At 55.8% G+C, this 14,597-nt stretch overlaps 1 protein-coding gene across 2 annotated transcripts in view; it reads right to left on the bottom strand.

Annotated features, from left to right (window-relative positions):
• Positions 1 to 14,597, bottom strand: part of Ppard (peroxisome proliferator activated receptor delta) — a 65,672-nt gene that overhangs the window by 45,258 nt on the left and 5,817 nt on the right. Inside the window, exon 1 of one of the 2 annotated variants that reach the window (XM_052163216.1) lies at positions 6,500 to 6,605. The exons of the other annotated variant lie outside the window; for it this stretch is intronic. The gene's annotated coding sequence lies outside the window, so the exon portion shown is untranslated. Of the gene's footprint in view, positions 1 to 6,499; positions 6,606 to 14,597 lie in introns of those variants that run through there. 2 annotated transcript variants of the gene reach the window in all.

Below are 14,597 nucleotides of genomic sequence, written 5' to 3'. Positions count from 1 at the left end.
TGTGAGGGGGAATAAAAACAATCCTAGGAAAAAGCTCGTGGGACTGCTGAGCTGCCTTCCAGAGGACACATGTTCAGTTCCCAGCACCCACGGCAGGCAGCTCTGACCCCGAGACACAGCCCCGGGCGACCCGGAGCCAGGTACCTGCACACACATCACACACACTGACACACGCATTTTAACAACTCTCTTTGTTCCTGTTTTGAGGAGGGGGGTGTCGTGTGCACGCCAGGCTGACCTTGAACTCATGGCTCTCCAGTCCCCCTCCTTTGCCAGGATTATAGACATCACCCCTGCATCCAGCATATTAAACCCAGCATATTTTAATCCAGTGTATTAAAAAGAAAAATGAAAAGAAACAGAAAGCCTACACTATTCTTGGGCTAGAGAGCTGGCTCGGTGGTGAGCGCTTGTGCTGCTCTTACAGAGGTCCCAGGGGTGGTCTCAGTGCCCACGTGCAGGGCGAGATCATCTAGACATAGCTCCAGCTCCGGCAGATGCAGTGCCCTCTCCTGGCTTCTATGGGCGCTGCACTCACACACCACATACTAACTAACTAACTAACTAACTAACTAACTAACTAACAAACAAACACAAACGCCTTTAACAACTACACCCACATTGCTGGTAATTTAACCGTTTTCATGCCACTTATGTCCAGAGAAAGAAGCCATGGCTTTTACAAACGGTCATGACCACGTAGCAGCAGTTCCGTTTACAGGAGATGTCCCAGGGGTGCAGAAGCAGCTTGGCGGCTGCCGGGGGCTGGGCTGGGCAAGCCCCAGGGGAGTGGGGACATGGACTTGTGTTTGGAGCAAGGACAGCGTTCTCAAAGTAGGTGGCCAGCTGGGTAAACACAGAGCCATTAAACCACACCAGAGCAGGGTGCGGTCAAACACACCTCAACTCTTAACACAGCGGAACCTGGGCAGCAGGGTCTCAGGTTCAAGGCCACACAGCAAGACTGCCAATATTAAATAAAAGATAAAAATGTATAGGTGTGCTCGTATGGGGGGGGGGCAGAGAGAGACAGAGAGAGAGAGAGAGAGAGAGAGAGGGAAGATATCAGTGAGACATCCCAAAGAATATTCACTGAAATATTAAACCGTGGTGACTTTTGAGCAGGTTCTCGGTAATTTAATTTTTTTTCCTTTACATTTCTTAGTGTTTCCCACCGAGGAAGTCAGGACTCTTTCTGAGATGCCTGGAGCTGTGGAAGGAGTTGAGAACTGCTAGCCAGTCTACACACTAATTAGCAAGGGGGCTTCCAGTTCTGTGGGCCAAGGAAAGGCTCAGGGACCCATCTCCCCAAACTCCCTGGAAAGTACAGCTGCCCTGCCGGGGGTGGGAAGCCCCTGTCCAGGCCCCACCTGGGGCTGAAAGGCAGGTCCACCCGCAACGCAAGGCCGCGGAGAGGCTCCCGCCTGCCAGCACTGTGGAAGGGGAACTCCACAGGGAAACTCCTCGGCGCCTGAGGCCTGGGGGCAGTGAGCAGATCCCGGGGGCACAACCTATTTTGGAAGGATCTTGGCTGCTAACTTTGGAGTGGGAATGGGCACAATTCCCACTTTAGAGGGTGAGAGGGAGACTGGCACACGGCAGGCAGGGGTCAGAAAGGGACTTGACTTGGTAACAAGTGTGGTGGCCGTCATTAGGCTCTGGGCCCAAATCCCAGCTCTCCATGGCAGGTGCATGGGGACAGAAGACGGCCACATACCCTAGGCCACTCCTCAGGGAGAGCTAGAGCCTGCTCCTAGATGGTTGACCCGCAGAAGGTTGCTAAGGTAAAGGCTCTCAGGCTGAGCCTCAGACTCGCGCATGATGCCCAGCTGTCCCAGTGGCCATCTGAAGGAGCAGAAGCCATGCAGACACACCCCAGCTGGGCAAGTTCAGGGGGCAGAGCCAGCAGCCAGGCCCGGGCACGCCTCAGTCGGGAGACAGGATCATGGCAGCAGGCAGCGGTCAGCCAGAATCACCTGAGGTAGCAGAGGCCAGCTTCCCCTTGACAAGTCAGTCTTGGCTTCCTCGTCCCTACGCAGGGACGGCAACTCTGACAGGCATCTGAGACTCAACAGGCTGCTCTGGGCTGTGGAAGCCTCATCTATCCGAAGCACAAGAGCCAGTTAGTTACACTACCTGCAGCAGGGAGGGACCTACGAACAAACAGGAACAGGGACTCGCCCTGCTGGACGGACACACCACGTCCCGACAGCCTCGTCCCTGCTAATGCCATCTTTGTTGGAGGGACCTTTAAAAGTCAGCCTCCCCCACTCCCTCCGGCATCCAGAGAAGGACCAGGACCTTGTCACCCACAATGTCCCCATTTTTTCCATGGCGCTTGCCAACAAAAGACATGGCCTTCAAAGCCAGGCAGACGCCAGCACCGTCAGCAACCTAACAGTTGTGTGAGCACAAGCAGGTGTCCCAGTGTCTCTGAAGCCGTTTCCTGGGCTGAAGCGTATCGGCCAGTAATGCCTTCTTGTGGTTGCTTCAATGGGAGAAAGGAGAGCTAATGTCAGCAGCAGAGGGGAGGCATCAGTCACCCAGGTTACTGGAAACTTGGGTACCCAGCAAGGCCAGCAATTTCTAGTCTTGGGTGACATACATGACATTAGTTTCCAACAATGGTTCCGCCCTGCAGCTCAGAGCAGCTCTGACCCATGCCGTCCACACTAAAACCTGGTCATAATGTCAATCTTCAAAAATGGCAGGTGGGGGCTGGAGATGGCTCAGCGGCTCAGAGCTCTGGCTGAGAGGGCTGGCGGTCAGGCTGGGATGCGGCTCAGTGAGAACTGCCCCTGCCCGGGAGCGTACGAGGCCCGGGACTGGATGCTAGCACTTCGTGGTGGTGCCGGCCTGTTCTCGGACAGCAGAGGCAGGAAACGAGGGGTTTATTGCCACCCTCAGCTACGTACTGAGTTTGGGGCCAGCCTGGAATACATGAGACCTCGTCTCAAAAATAAAGGGGAAGGGAGCAGGCTCGAGATGGCTCAATGGGTAAAGATGCCTGTGACAAGTGTGACAAACTGGACGTGAATTCCATCCCTGGGACCACCCACATGGAAGGAGAGAACTGACTCCCACAAGCTGTCCTTTGGCCGCCACATACAGTGCCGTGGAATGTTTGTGGGTGTGCACAAACACATACAAATAAATAAATACAATGCAAAATTCTAAGGAGCAGACATCAGGGCTAGAGCGATGGCTCCGTGGTGAAGGCCCTGAGCTGCTCTTTGGACGACCTGGGATTGGCTCCCAGCACGCACCTGGTGGTTCACACCTGTCTGTAACTCCAGTTTCAGGGACCCACCTGCTTACACCCTCCATGGGTACCAGGCATGCGTGAGCTGCACAGACACATATACAGGAAAAACACTCATGCACATAAAACAATTCTCTTTTACGTAGAGATCCCCTCACATTCACAGACAAAGCAGGGACAGAGTGCCCACAGAGGATGAGGTCACTGTGGAAAAGGAATGAAGAGATGCTGTCCGACCAGCAAGAACGGCTGAGACGTTCTATGTGAAACACAGGAGGGCCAGAGGGCACAGCCGCAGCAGCCAGGGCAGGGAGCACAGCAGCCGCCGGGGCAGGGAGCACAGCAGCCGCCAGGGCAGGGAGCACAGCAGCAGCCGGGGCAGGGAGCACGGCAGCAGCAGCCAGGGCAGGGAGCACAGCAGCCGCCAGGGCAGGGAGCACAGCAGCCAGGGCAGGGAGCACAGCAGCAGCCAGGGCAGGGAGCACAGCAGCATCCAGGGCAGGGAGCACAGCAGCAGCCGGGGCAGGGAGCACAGCAGCAGCCACCAGGACAGGGAACACAGAAGCAGTCAGCCACCCTAAAAGCACTAATGTCAGAATAGGGTGACGTGGGGCACACAATTTAACCCAGCACTAGGGATGCAGAGGCAGGGGTCGCTATGAATCTGAGGCCAGCCTGGTCTACATAGTAAGCTCTGATCAGGGACGGCTACATAGCGAGGCCTTGTCCCCAATATGAATATATAAGAAAAGTTTTTTAAGAGAAATGCGGGCTGGAGAGATACTTAGCAGCTAAGCGCTTGCTGCTCTTGCAGAGGACCCAGGCTCAGTTTCCAGCATCAACACGGCGCCTCCCAGCCATGACTCCAGTTCCAAGGTCCAGTACATTCCTCCAGCATCCACGGGCACCAGGAATACACGTGGTGCACATGCATACATGTAGGCAAAGCAGTCACATACCTAGAACAGACACACATGCCACACACCGCCCAGACGAGCCCTGGAGGTGTGTGCTACGCTTGGAAGAGCTGTGTGGATGTGAGCCTCGCCTGAGGTCTCAGTGCCAGGGGGCGGGGCAGGCGTGTGAGTGCTCAAGGCCAACCTGGATCCACACTGAGACCCTGTTTCAAAAGCGTGGGGTGAAGAAGAAGGAGCTGGGGCAAGGATCTGCAGTTAAGAGCAAGTGCTGCTCTTCCAGAGACCCGAGTTCAATTCCCAGGACCCACACCACAGAGCTCAGGACCTCCCGGGCGTCGGAGTCCTCTGGCCTCTTGGGCACTGCACTCATGTCCACATAACTACACAGAGAGTCACACACATACACACAGATTTACACATTACAGGTAATGAGATCACAAAGCAGGTGAGAAGGAAGAGGGAGGGGGAGGGAGTATGTCCTGACTCCTGTCAGCAGTGGGCGTGAGCTCGAGGCGCACGGCAGAATGATGGGCTCTGGAGCAGACGGGGCTGGAGGGGCAAAGGGGAACTGACGTAACGTGGAGGGTTTCACTTCGGGAGTTATGAGAGAGTTCCGGAGAAGGAAGGCAGATGATGGCAGAAACTACGGATATAGACAAAGCTACGTAAAAACGATTAAGACAATAAACTGTGGTGCACAGATCCATGCAAAAGCCTCCACATGGGTGCTCACCACAGAGGAGGAAGGAAATGAACAAGATAGAGAATTTAGTGAGTGAGAACTCAGGATTATGGGCGGGAGGTGGATTGACTACATGGAGGTTGGACAGTGGCCCAGCTACTGTGCTGATTTAGTTATGTTAAAATGTAAAGGCTGTGTGTGTCTTTCATTCAGCAGCACACTGAGGCGGGTGGCGAACCCACCACCACCGAGATATATGAACAATTCAATACCTAATAACAGGCTGGCATGTGGCTGTTAGCAGAGCGCTCGCCCAGCACGCACACACGCAGCCCTGGGTTTCACCCCCAGTGCCACATAAACCCAGTGTACTGGGGAGGTACTACAGGACCCCAGTTCTGTTCTCAGAACCAAGAGGGAGTGGGGCACCAGCACAGAGGAGGATCGAGTGAGCAAACTGTGACCAGGATGCTGGGAGATGGCCATAGGTGAGGCAGCCCTAGGCTGATGGCCTGAGCTCCCTCCCTGGAACATGGGGTACATGTGCAATCCCAGAACCCCAGGGAGACAGGAGGCAAAGATGGGAGGATGGTCTGGAAGCTGGGCTAGCCTGGAGCACACAGCGTGTCAGAAACAAAGAGAACCTGCCTCAAACACGACGGAACGGCAGAGTCGAGTCCTGCGAGGCTGACCTCCGACCCGCGCATGCGTGTGCCCACATCACATGCGAGGTAGATTTTCAGAAGAAGCAAGGTAAGTGGTCACATGGTTCTCACGTGAACATACAGAATAGAGACCTATGAGGGAAAGAGAGACCAGTGCTGCGGGGTGGACGAGGGGTTGGAGCTTACCTCTCAGAGGTAGGGGTCTGTTATGGGGGTAAGGCAGATACTGTGCAATTACATGGCAGAGCTGGTCACGTGACTATACTAAACATCACCTTAAACTGCATGTTACATCAGGCATTACCTCAGTCCTAACATGCTAAAACATATTAACAGACTGGACTGGGTGTGGCTCCCCTGGGGAGACAGTGGGCAGAATCGGGAACTCAAGGCCATCCTCGGTCACACATCCAACTGCGGGCCAGCTCTGGCTACCTGGGACGTGGTATAGAAAGCTATAAAACCACTCACAGAGTGCCCTGCAGAGGGGTGCCCAGAACGTGCTCCTGTGTGCACCCCCTGCAAGCGTGCCTGTCACCCCCGTCCGTGCCCCCTGGCCTTCCTAGCTGTCCACCCAGCCCTTCCTTCTTCCCTCTGGCACAGGCCTGGGCAAAGCCAGAGCCACCTTTTCCTGGCAGAACACCACCTACGTAGACCATCGGGGAGCCAAGATGCCGGCCCCCGAAGTCACCCCAGACGAGCTGCCCAATGGCCAGGGCTGCGGTTACAACCATGTGTCAGCTGAGGGCTGCGGTTTCACATGGGAACTTAATTATAGCTCTGGAGGGAGGGAGGGAGGGAGGAAAGGAGGGAGGTGGGGCGGGCTGTGAGGGGACGGACAGGAAGCCATTGCCCTGGGCCTGGGGCATGCACGCAGGCTCACAGGAACACACCGCTTATGCCAAGTGGAACCCTGGCCCAAAGTACACACAGACCACCATGGCACACAGAACCCTGGCAGAGTTTCACTTACTGTCCTGCTGGCCGGAGACCTCAGCCTTCTGGTAGGCTCCCTGGAGACATCACTCCCAGGTCTCTCCATGGCTTGGAGCTGGGCCATGGATCTAAGGACCTGGCCGGTTCCCCACTGAGCATTACTCCCCAGGAGGGTGCCAAGGAGGAGCAGCAGCTGCTGTCCTGGACCTGGTCACACCGCAGGCCTGGGTATTGCCAGGCGGAGAGAATAAATGTGAAGAAATAGAACCCCGTGGGGGACCAACGGCAGGGTGAGGCCCATGGCGGAACAGCTCCGTTCCTGGGCTCCTTGCTCCCCGGGTCTCTTCCTGCTCAGCAACAGCTTCCTGCAACCCCACTCCCTCAACAGCTGCCCAGGAGGGAGCAGGGGACCAGGCCTTGTCCTGTCAGTCCCAGGGACCAACCTTCCACCTCATGTTCCCCTCTTCTGAGCCCCAGAGATTGTTCCCTCAGAGCTGAGAGAAACCCTCCACACCGGGGGTGGGGGTTGGGGTGGTGAGCTCTTCTAGATTGGTATGGGAAGACATGCAAGTAGGCGGGGTCCGGCTCAGAAAGGTCACCAAGAGGGGGCATCGAGGACAGCTGATGGAAGTGGGTCTGCTCCAGTTCACACAGTGTGTGAAGACCCACGCAAAAGGCATCACTGCGTGTGATTATCATATGCTAGGAAACACAAACGGAAACTGGCCAGCCTTGCACAATCTGCCAGACCACAGCCACGAATGAGGAATGTCAGCAGCGACCAACCGCCCCCCACCGAACTGTCGCTGATGGGAGGGAACTGCTCTGCTCCCCAGGGCCCTCTGCTCTCGCTCTCTCTCTCTCTCTCTCTCTCTCTCTCTCTCTCTCTCTCTCTCTCTCTCTCTGTGTGTGTGTGTGTGTGTCTCTGTCTCTCTCTATGTGTGTGTGTTTTGTTGTTGTTATTGTTGTTTGTTTTGAGGCAAGGTTTCTCTGTATAGCCCTGGCTGTCCTGGAACCCAATATGTAGACCAGGCCGGCCTTGAACCTAGAGATCTGAATGCCTCTGTGTCCTAAGCGCTGGGATCAAAGATGTTCTAGACACACCAGGCCTAGTTCAGTCTTGTCTTTTCTTTTCTTAATTAGTTTCATAAATTTCATTTATTAACAAGCATGTTGTGAAAACAAATCTCCATGTGCCTTAGATTTCATGTTTCCAGAGCTTTCGCCACGGCTCGCCCCTCACGGCTGCCTCCCGTTTATGACGAGCGAGGAAAGAGTCCGGCTCACGCACTTGACTTACAGAGTCCCCTGGGGTGACTGAGTAAATCAGTAGGCGCCCTAGAGTGAACCGAGAGATGGAGAGTGGAATCTGACCCTTAACAATGTCGTTATTTAAGTTGAAGTGTTTATTAGCACACCGAAATGTAACATACTGTTAAAGGAAACCGGCTTCTGACACATGGACATCTGTACATACCCTGAAAGCAGTCCGTAACGGAAGTCAGACAAACTAGGCACAGACTGTGTGCAGCCCAGGAGCTGCTTGTGAGGAGCTGGCGAGGCGGGTCACACAATCCCCGTCTAACCCTGGTATGTGGCCATTTCACATTTTGCCTACAGATTGACAGTAAAATAGGCTACTCTTTAAATGGCAGCACCCGCTTTTATAGCTGCTAGTTTAAGAAAGAAAGCTGGCCGATTCCATGTAAATGTTGATTAAGGATGTAAGAGTTTTCCCGTGGCTCCCAACCTCCCATGGAGCTCTTGATTAGTTCAGTCTTTTCTAACCAACTATTAGTGAGAATAATGTATATGATTAAAATGTTTTTAAAATCATAATTTAAAGACCCACAGAAATGTATGTCTGCATCTCAGCCTCAAACCCTAAAAAAGACAGTCTCCCAACTCCCTACCGAGCGGCACACGACTCCCCTAACGTCTAACCCTCCAGATGCAGTTTTCAGGCCTCCTTCTTCCCTGTCACTAGCTGAACAGCTTACCTGCTGCAAGTCCCTCTTCCATAACCTTGTACCCAACTCCCAAAGGCGCTGGCACCCACAGAACACCTGCCCGTTTGCTCCAGACATCATCACAGGTGGCCAGAGCCTCAGGGAGATACGAGGGCAAAGCCAGAGGTGGAAGCTTATCCTCAGGCTACAGGATTTCCTTGTAGCAAGTCCCTGCTTCCCTTGGGAAGAGTCCGTGGGGTCCCAGGCCATTCCCAGCCTCAGGGTAGTCGCACAGGCTGCTGCTCGCTGCAGAGATGCCGTGCTAACAGTGTGTTCAGCTCACCCGAGGCTGCACGGTCACCCGGATGGCAGGCCAACAAGGGGATAGCCAGGGTATGGGACGGACAAGAGGACAGACACAGTATAGGACAGCTAGCCAGGGTATAGGACAGACAGGAGGACAGACAGGGTACAGGACTGACAGAAGGACAGACAGAGTATAGGACAGCCAGCCAGGGTATAGGACAGACAGGAGGACAGACAGGGTATAGGACGGACAGGAGGACAGACAGGGTACAGGACAGACAGCCAGGGTATAGGACAGACAGGACAGACAGGAGGACAAATGGTACAGGACAGACAGGAGGACAGCCAGGGTACAGGCCAGCCAGCCAGGGTATACAGGGTACACAGCCTGCGGTCCCTAGGGTCTCTAGTTGACAGGCTGGTAAGCACGGCTCTAAGAGACGAGCCAGAGCCCCTGCCATTCCTGAATCCCACTCTGGACCAGAGCATGAAAACAGGAACGGAGAAGAGTGTTTCAAATAAGCCTGGTGGGGGCTGGAGGGATGGCTCAGCGGGTCAAGGCCTGCCTGCCGCCAAGCCTGCCACCCTTACTTAGCATAACCAACCCCAGGACACATTGGAATTGGAGTAGGAGCGCATCAACTCCTGGGAGCTGTCCTCCGACCTCCGCACAAGTGCTGTAAACGAATACGCCAGGGCGGGCCCGAGGGGGCGAGAGAGAAGGAGCCATGAGTGAGGAACCTGGTGTGAGGAGTCGGGCGGGCGCTACCCTAGGGAGTCCTGGTTGAGGGGACACCGTCAGGACAGGCAGTCACTGAACTAAGAACAGAGACTGGAAAGCCTCAACGTGCCCTCAGACTGCCGCTGCTCTGCTCTCACAGGCTGGCAAGTGGCATGGAGCATGGAGGGGGCAGGGGTGGTGGAGCAGGCAGGTAGGGTGCTGCCAGGCTCAAGGGGGAATCTGAGGAAGGCAATGCCCCCTCTCTCCCAGACGAAGACATCTTAGCCATCTTCGCTTTCCCCTGGAGGGGCCTGAGCCCTGCCCCCTCCCCCACAAGGCTGGCCCACAGTGACTTGTGCTCCTCTGGGAGCTGGAGCGGGTCCAGGCAGCCATGGACCCCTGGGCCCCCTCTGCCTACTGACTGGAACGAGAACCTGGCGGGGGGTGGGGGGTGCCTGCCGGAAGGCTGCTGCTGCTCAGTCACCAACAAGGGACCAACTGTTCTCTGAAACCAAGGCCAGGCCAGGGACTCAGACAGGTGACTTCCAACTAGGCCAATCAGATTCTGCTGTCCATCCCTCCTAAGAAACATTCATCAGCTGGGTTCAAATTCCAGCTGTGCCATCAGCGCTCTCTCTCTCTCTCTCTCTCTCTCTCTCTCTCTCTCTCTCTCTCTCTCTCTCTCTCTCTCTCCCCCCCCCCCAGTCAGAGTGTAAACACCACGCTGAGGGGTGAGTGGGCACTGAGTGGGCACTGGGCACTCAGTCCCACATGGACGGGGACCCTCCACCGGCCCCAGCAGCCACCGACAGCTCTGGGAACTCCAAACAACAGCCCGGCTCCTGAAGTCACCATCTGAGAATCAAGTCCTCCCTGAGACAGCCTGGGGCAGGGTGGGGGGGCAGCCAGAGAGGTCACAGGCCAAAGCCAATCTCACAGGGAAAGGCACAGTGATGTCCTCCTCTGTGCGAGCGCTCCTGCAGACAGGGCCGCCCGCCCTGTGGAGGCGGCCACACTGGGTGACGCTTCACCATCTTCTACCTGCCTGGGGCTTGCGACAGCTCGGTGGGGAGCGGCCCTGATCGGGACCATGCACCCCCTCCTGGGCTGGGAGCTGGCTGCTCTGCAGATCTGACTCCTGACACCTCAGGAGGACAGACTGATGGTCTCAGGACGAGGTGGGCGGAGAAGGTAGGAAAGAGAACAAGTGGAAACTACCAAACCAGGGAAGGTGCTCGGGAAGGCACGGCTGTTCACGCACTATGAACACCACAAGAGTGAGCAATGCAAAGGTGGCTGGGCTGACAGGATGGCGCAGTGGGCAGTGCACCTGCCGCCGCTAACCTTGACAGCCTGCGTCTGAACCCCCCAGTCTCTACGGTGGAAGGAAAGAACCAACTCCCATGAGATGTCCTCTGATCGATACACACATGCTATGCCATGTGTACTTGTGTATGGGTACACTATCAATCGATCAATCAATAACCAATTTTCTCGACTGAAGAAAATAAAGAAACAGGTGGCCCTCACAGTGGTGGGGTCAGGGTGGCAATCCCACTGCACACTTATAGGGCCCAGGCCAGCCCTGTTTGCACACACAGACACCAGTGGGGTCAGGCTGTTAAGCAGACAACAGAGGAAACTGCCTACAGCTGGGCACAGCACTGGGCTGGGACAAATTATACTCCGTGCTACGAATACGCTCGGCATAAATGCCACCTGCGCCACCTCACGAACTTACTCGCTAAACACTGTTGTTACCCAGTGGATTATCAGGGGTTTCCCTCACAAGCCCTGCCCGTCCCTCCTTCCTGTGCTCTGGCTGGGGGAGACTAACCCAGGCCCTGCCACTGAGCTGTGCTGCCGAAGGGTCCCATTTTCTGTTAAGAATCAGCCTGGGGTCATTTTGTGATACTATGAAATCAGGGACACCCACAGGAGGATTTAATACGCATAGACAGTTTGTACTCTGGCCCCAGGCGACAATGGAGGCTACCATGGGCTGGCGGCACCAGCATTTTAGAAAGGGGCCAGGGAAGCGGGGGTGGCCGTGTTCACATCCAGGGGAGGGTGGCTTTTCAGCTTGGGCATCTCTGACCTGTGGGGCCCGAGTCTAAGATGCCTGAGGACCAGCAGTGGTGCCACTGACCCCTACCCGGGAAGGTAGGGAACCGGGAAAAAAGGCTGGCATGGACGTGGGGCCGCAGCTGAGGGGTGAGTGCACACTGGTCCACAGCGGTCCAGGGGCAGCCACACACACAACTGTAAACCTGGTGATATCCTGGGCACGAGGCAGCAAGTATTCTAGAGAGCAGAGGAGGAGGAGGAGCAGGGGAGCGGCCGCTCAGCTCTGGAGGTCAGGAGGCCCGCACTGGTCCCTGGAGCACAACAGCAGCTTGCAGAGCGGCCTCCCCAGGCCTGGAGAGCCCTTCACAGTCCTCGCATTGCCTGGCCTCATCTTCTGTCTTCAAAACCACAAGTGTAGCATCTTACACGGAGGTCGCACGCCTGTCCTGGGCCAACTCCCTCTGCTGCCCACAAACAGGGACGCCTCTGGTGACGTGAAGAACCCATCTGGCAATCCGGAATAATTCCCCAGCTCAAGAGCCCCAACTTCGTCACATCTGAGAGACCCGCCTGGTGGTCAGATGGCAGCTACGGGCCTTCAGGGACATTACTCATCTCGCAGTGGCAGAGGCAACCCAAGGACACTCAGGAATACAGGTGTGGTCCTTCCACACGGGGGTCTGGAGCCTCCCAGGGCTGCCTCCTCCTCTGGGGTCACACGCTTACTATTTAGATGGGCGGAGGGAGAGGGGTCCGTGTCTGCGGAAACTGCAGGCTTCAGGACTTCTGTGGAAGGGAAGGATTTTCTCCCACCCCCCCACCCCCCACCCGAGGGCTCCTCGGGACAGCACTACAGGGCCTGCACTGGCATCCAGAGAACAGGGGGACTATTGGTGCTGACATCAAGGGCTCCCCCACTGTCCTCGGGGCTCTTATCTCATGACGAGCTGTCAGAGCGTTCTGGGCCAGGCAAACCGGCTATGAATCAGGATGACAGGGACATCTGCCTAGGGCAGGGGGTGCTTAGAGGGTGAGCAGCTGTGGTCAGAGTGCCCTGATCCTCTACCAGGAAGAGAGAGATTGGTGTGTGGCACTGTGCACAGCAAATGTCACCAAGAGTCCGGGAGTGTGGCTTCTGCAGACACCAGACTGGAGAAGCACACAGCTGGCCACGAGTGCCCTGGGAGATGGCTCTGTGTCATCACTGGGACACGCTGCTCTTTGTAAACCAGTCTCAGTGTCCCAAAGGCCCCAGAACCTGGTGAGGTGACAGTAGGAGTCAACGTCCCACACTTTCCTGTTATCCTTACCCCATGTGCCCAGCTGGCCAGGGAGACTCAGGGAGATGGCCGAGAGGTGGTCCTCAGCTGACTGTGGCCCAAGGGTACACTTGGTGATGTCTAGACATCTTCTGGATGTCCACTGGCCTCTAGTGGACAGAAGCCAGGCACTGCCAGCTTTACCTTCCCCCACCCCACTGGCTCCCCCAGTACCCAGGAGGCTGAGGAACTAGCCTGTACTCAGACTGTTAAAGCAGGGTGGTGTGGGAGGGTTTCCCCAGTGACAAGCCCAGAAATGCTTTAGGCATTAGAGAAACTGAGTAAACCTCCACTGCTTGGAAATGGAGACGGGAGGAGCTTCGGATTCAAAAAAACTCCAGCACAGTGTGCTTTCGAGAGGTCTAGACTTCTGTGCTGCTGGCTGGAAGATGAGCTGGCCTGTGAGGCTGTAGGGAGGAGGCCAAGTTCTCTGAGCTTCAAAGGTCATGACCCCTGGACACAGAAAGTGCCCAGGCTGTGCCATAGATCCTACAGGACAGAGGCGTGAGCTCAGGGCCAGGCCACCCCCCCCCACCCCTGGACATCTGTGAGCTGCTCCCTGAGGGGCCTCCAAGGACAGCAGGTCTCAAAGCTGCACCCAGATGAGACCCCTCCCACTCCACCTCACACTTGGGTGCCATCTTCCCTCTGACATGAACTGGTCCTTTGACCAAAAAAACAGAGGAGATGACACTGTGATTTCAGAGATCGGGTGAGAGAGCAGGCCGTCTCCTCGGCGCATTCATTCTGGGAGGTTTGTGTTCAGAGCCAAGCTACCTGTGCTACGAGCAGTTGTTGTCCACATACACATCATGGTGCACACATGTGCACATGCACACAGACACACACAGACAGACAGACAGACATGCAAACAGACAGACACATGGACAGACAAGTAAATAAATACAACTAAAAAAATTATAAAGGGAGCTAGATTATGTGGTTCATGCCTTTAATCCCAGCGCTCTGGAGGCAGGTGGGCAGATCTCTGAGTTTGAGGCCACCCTGGCCTACAAGTAAGTTCCAGGGCAGGGCTACATACGGTGACAGGTTTGAAAACTACTATTCTGCATGGTGACTCCAGAGCCCAGCACCCTTGCTTCTCCTGCCCTTGAGAGCGATGCTCACTGAAGATAAACCGCCGTAACACCCCGAGCCCCGGAGGCTCGCTGATATCTGAACTGTCTTACGCAGGTCTCCTCTCCGCAGCCAGGCCCCTCACCCCGGAAGAGGAACATCAATCAAGAACTAAGTCTGCCTAGGGCAGCAACGGCCCAAATCCCTGACACTCGAGCAGAAGCGCGAGATGAAGGCCCTCAAGTAAACCGTAGCCACTGGGGATGATGGAGATCAGCGCCCCTCCGCAGCGCCCCAAGCCTGGAAGACTTCCTCCTCATCCCGTTAGGACTCCAGAAGCCTCTGCCCACGCCTTCCTCCCTCGCGCTCCCTTCAGATGAAAGGGGCCAGATGCAGGTCTGAGGACAGCAGGGGCTCTTGACCCAGACCTTCTGGAAGAATCCAAAAACAACCTGACCCTTGTGACAGGCAGCCAGACCCAGGCTGGTCACCCTGTTTGGCAACAGGAAAATCTGCAGGCTGTGAAACTCGGAGTAAGGGAAGTAGATCTCACAAACAGCTCCTGGACCCCTGAACATCAGAGATTAAAACAGGGCCAGGTTTCCCCTGCCCCCAGCAGGGACCCACCATAACCCTGCCTGCCAAGCCATCAAGACAATGACCATCAAACTCCCTGGTGTGCCCCTTCTGAGAGTT

The sequence above is a fragment of the Apodemus sylvaticus genome, chromosome 19 (genome assembly GCF_947179515.1).
Source record: "Apodemus sylvaticus chromosome 19, mApoSyl1.1, whole genome shotgun sequence".
NCBI lineage: Eukaryota > Metazoa > Chordata > Mammalia > Rodentia > Muridae > Apodemus > Apodemus sylvaticus.
Note: the sequence above shows the minus strand (reverse complement) of the source record. Positions and strands in the feature narration are given on the sequence as shown.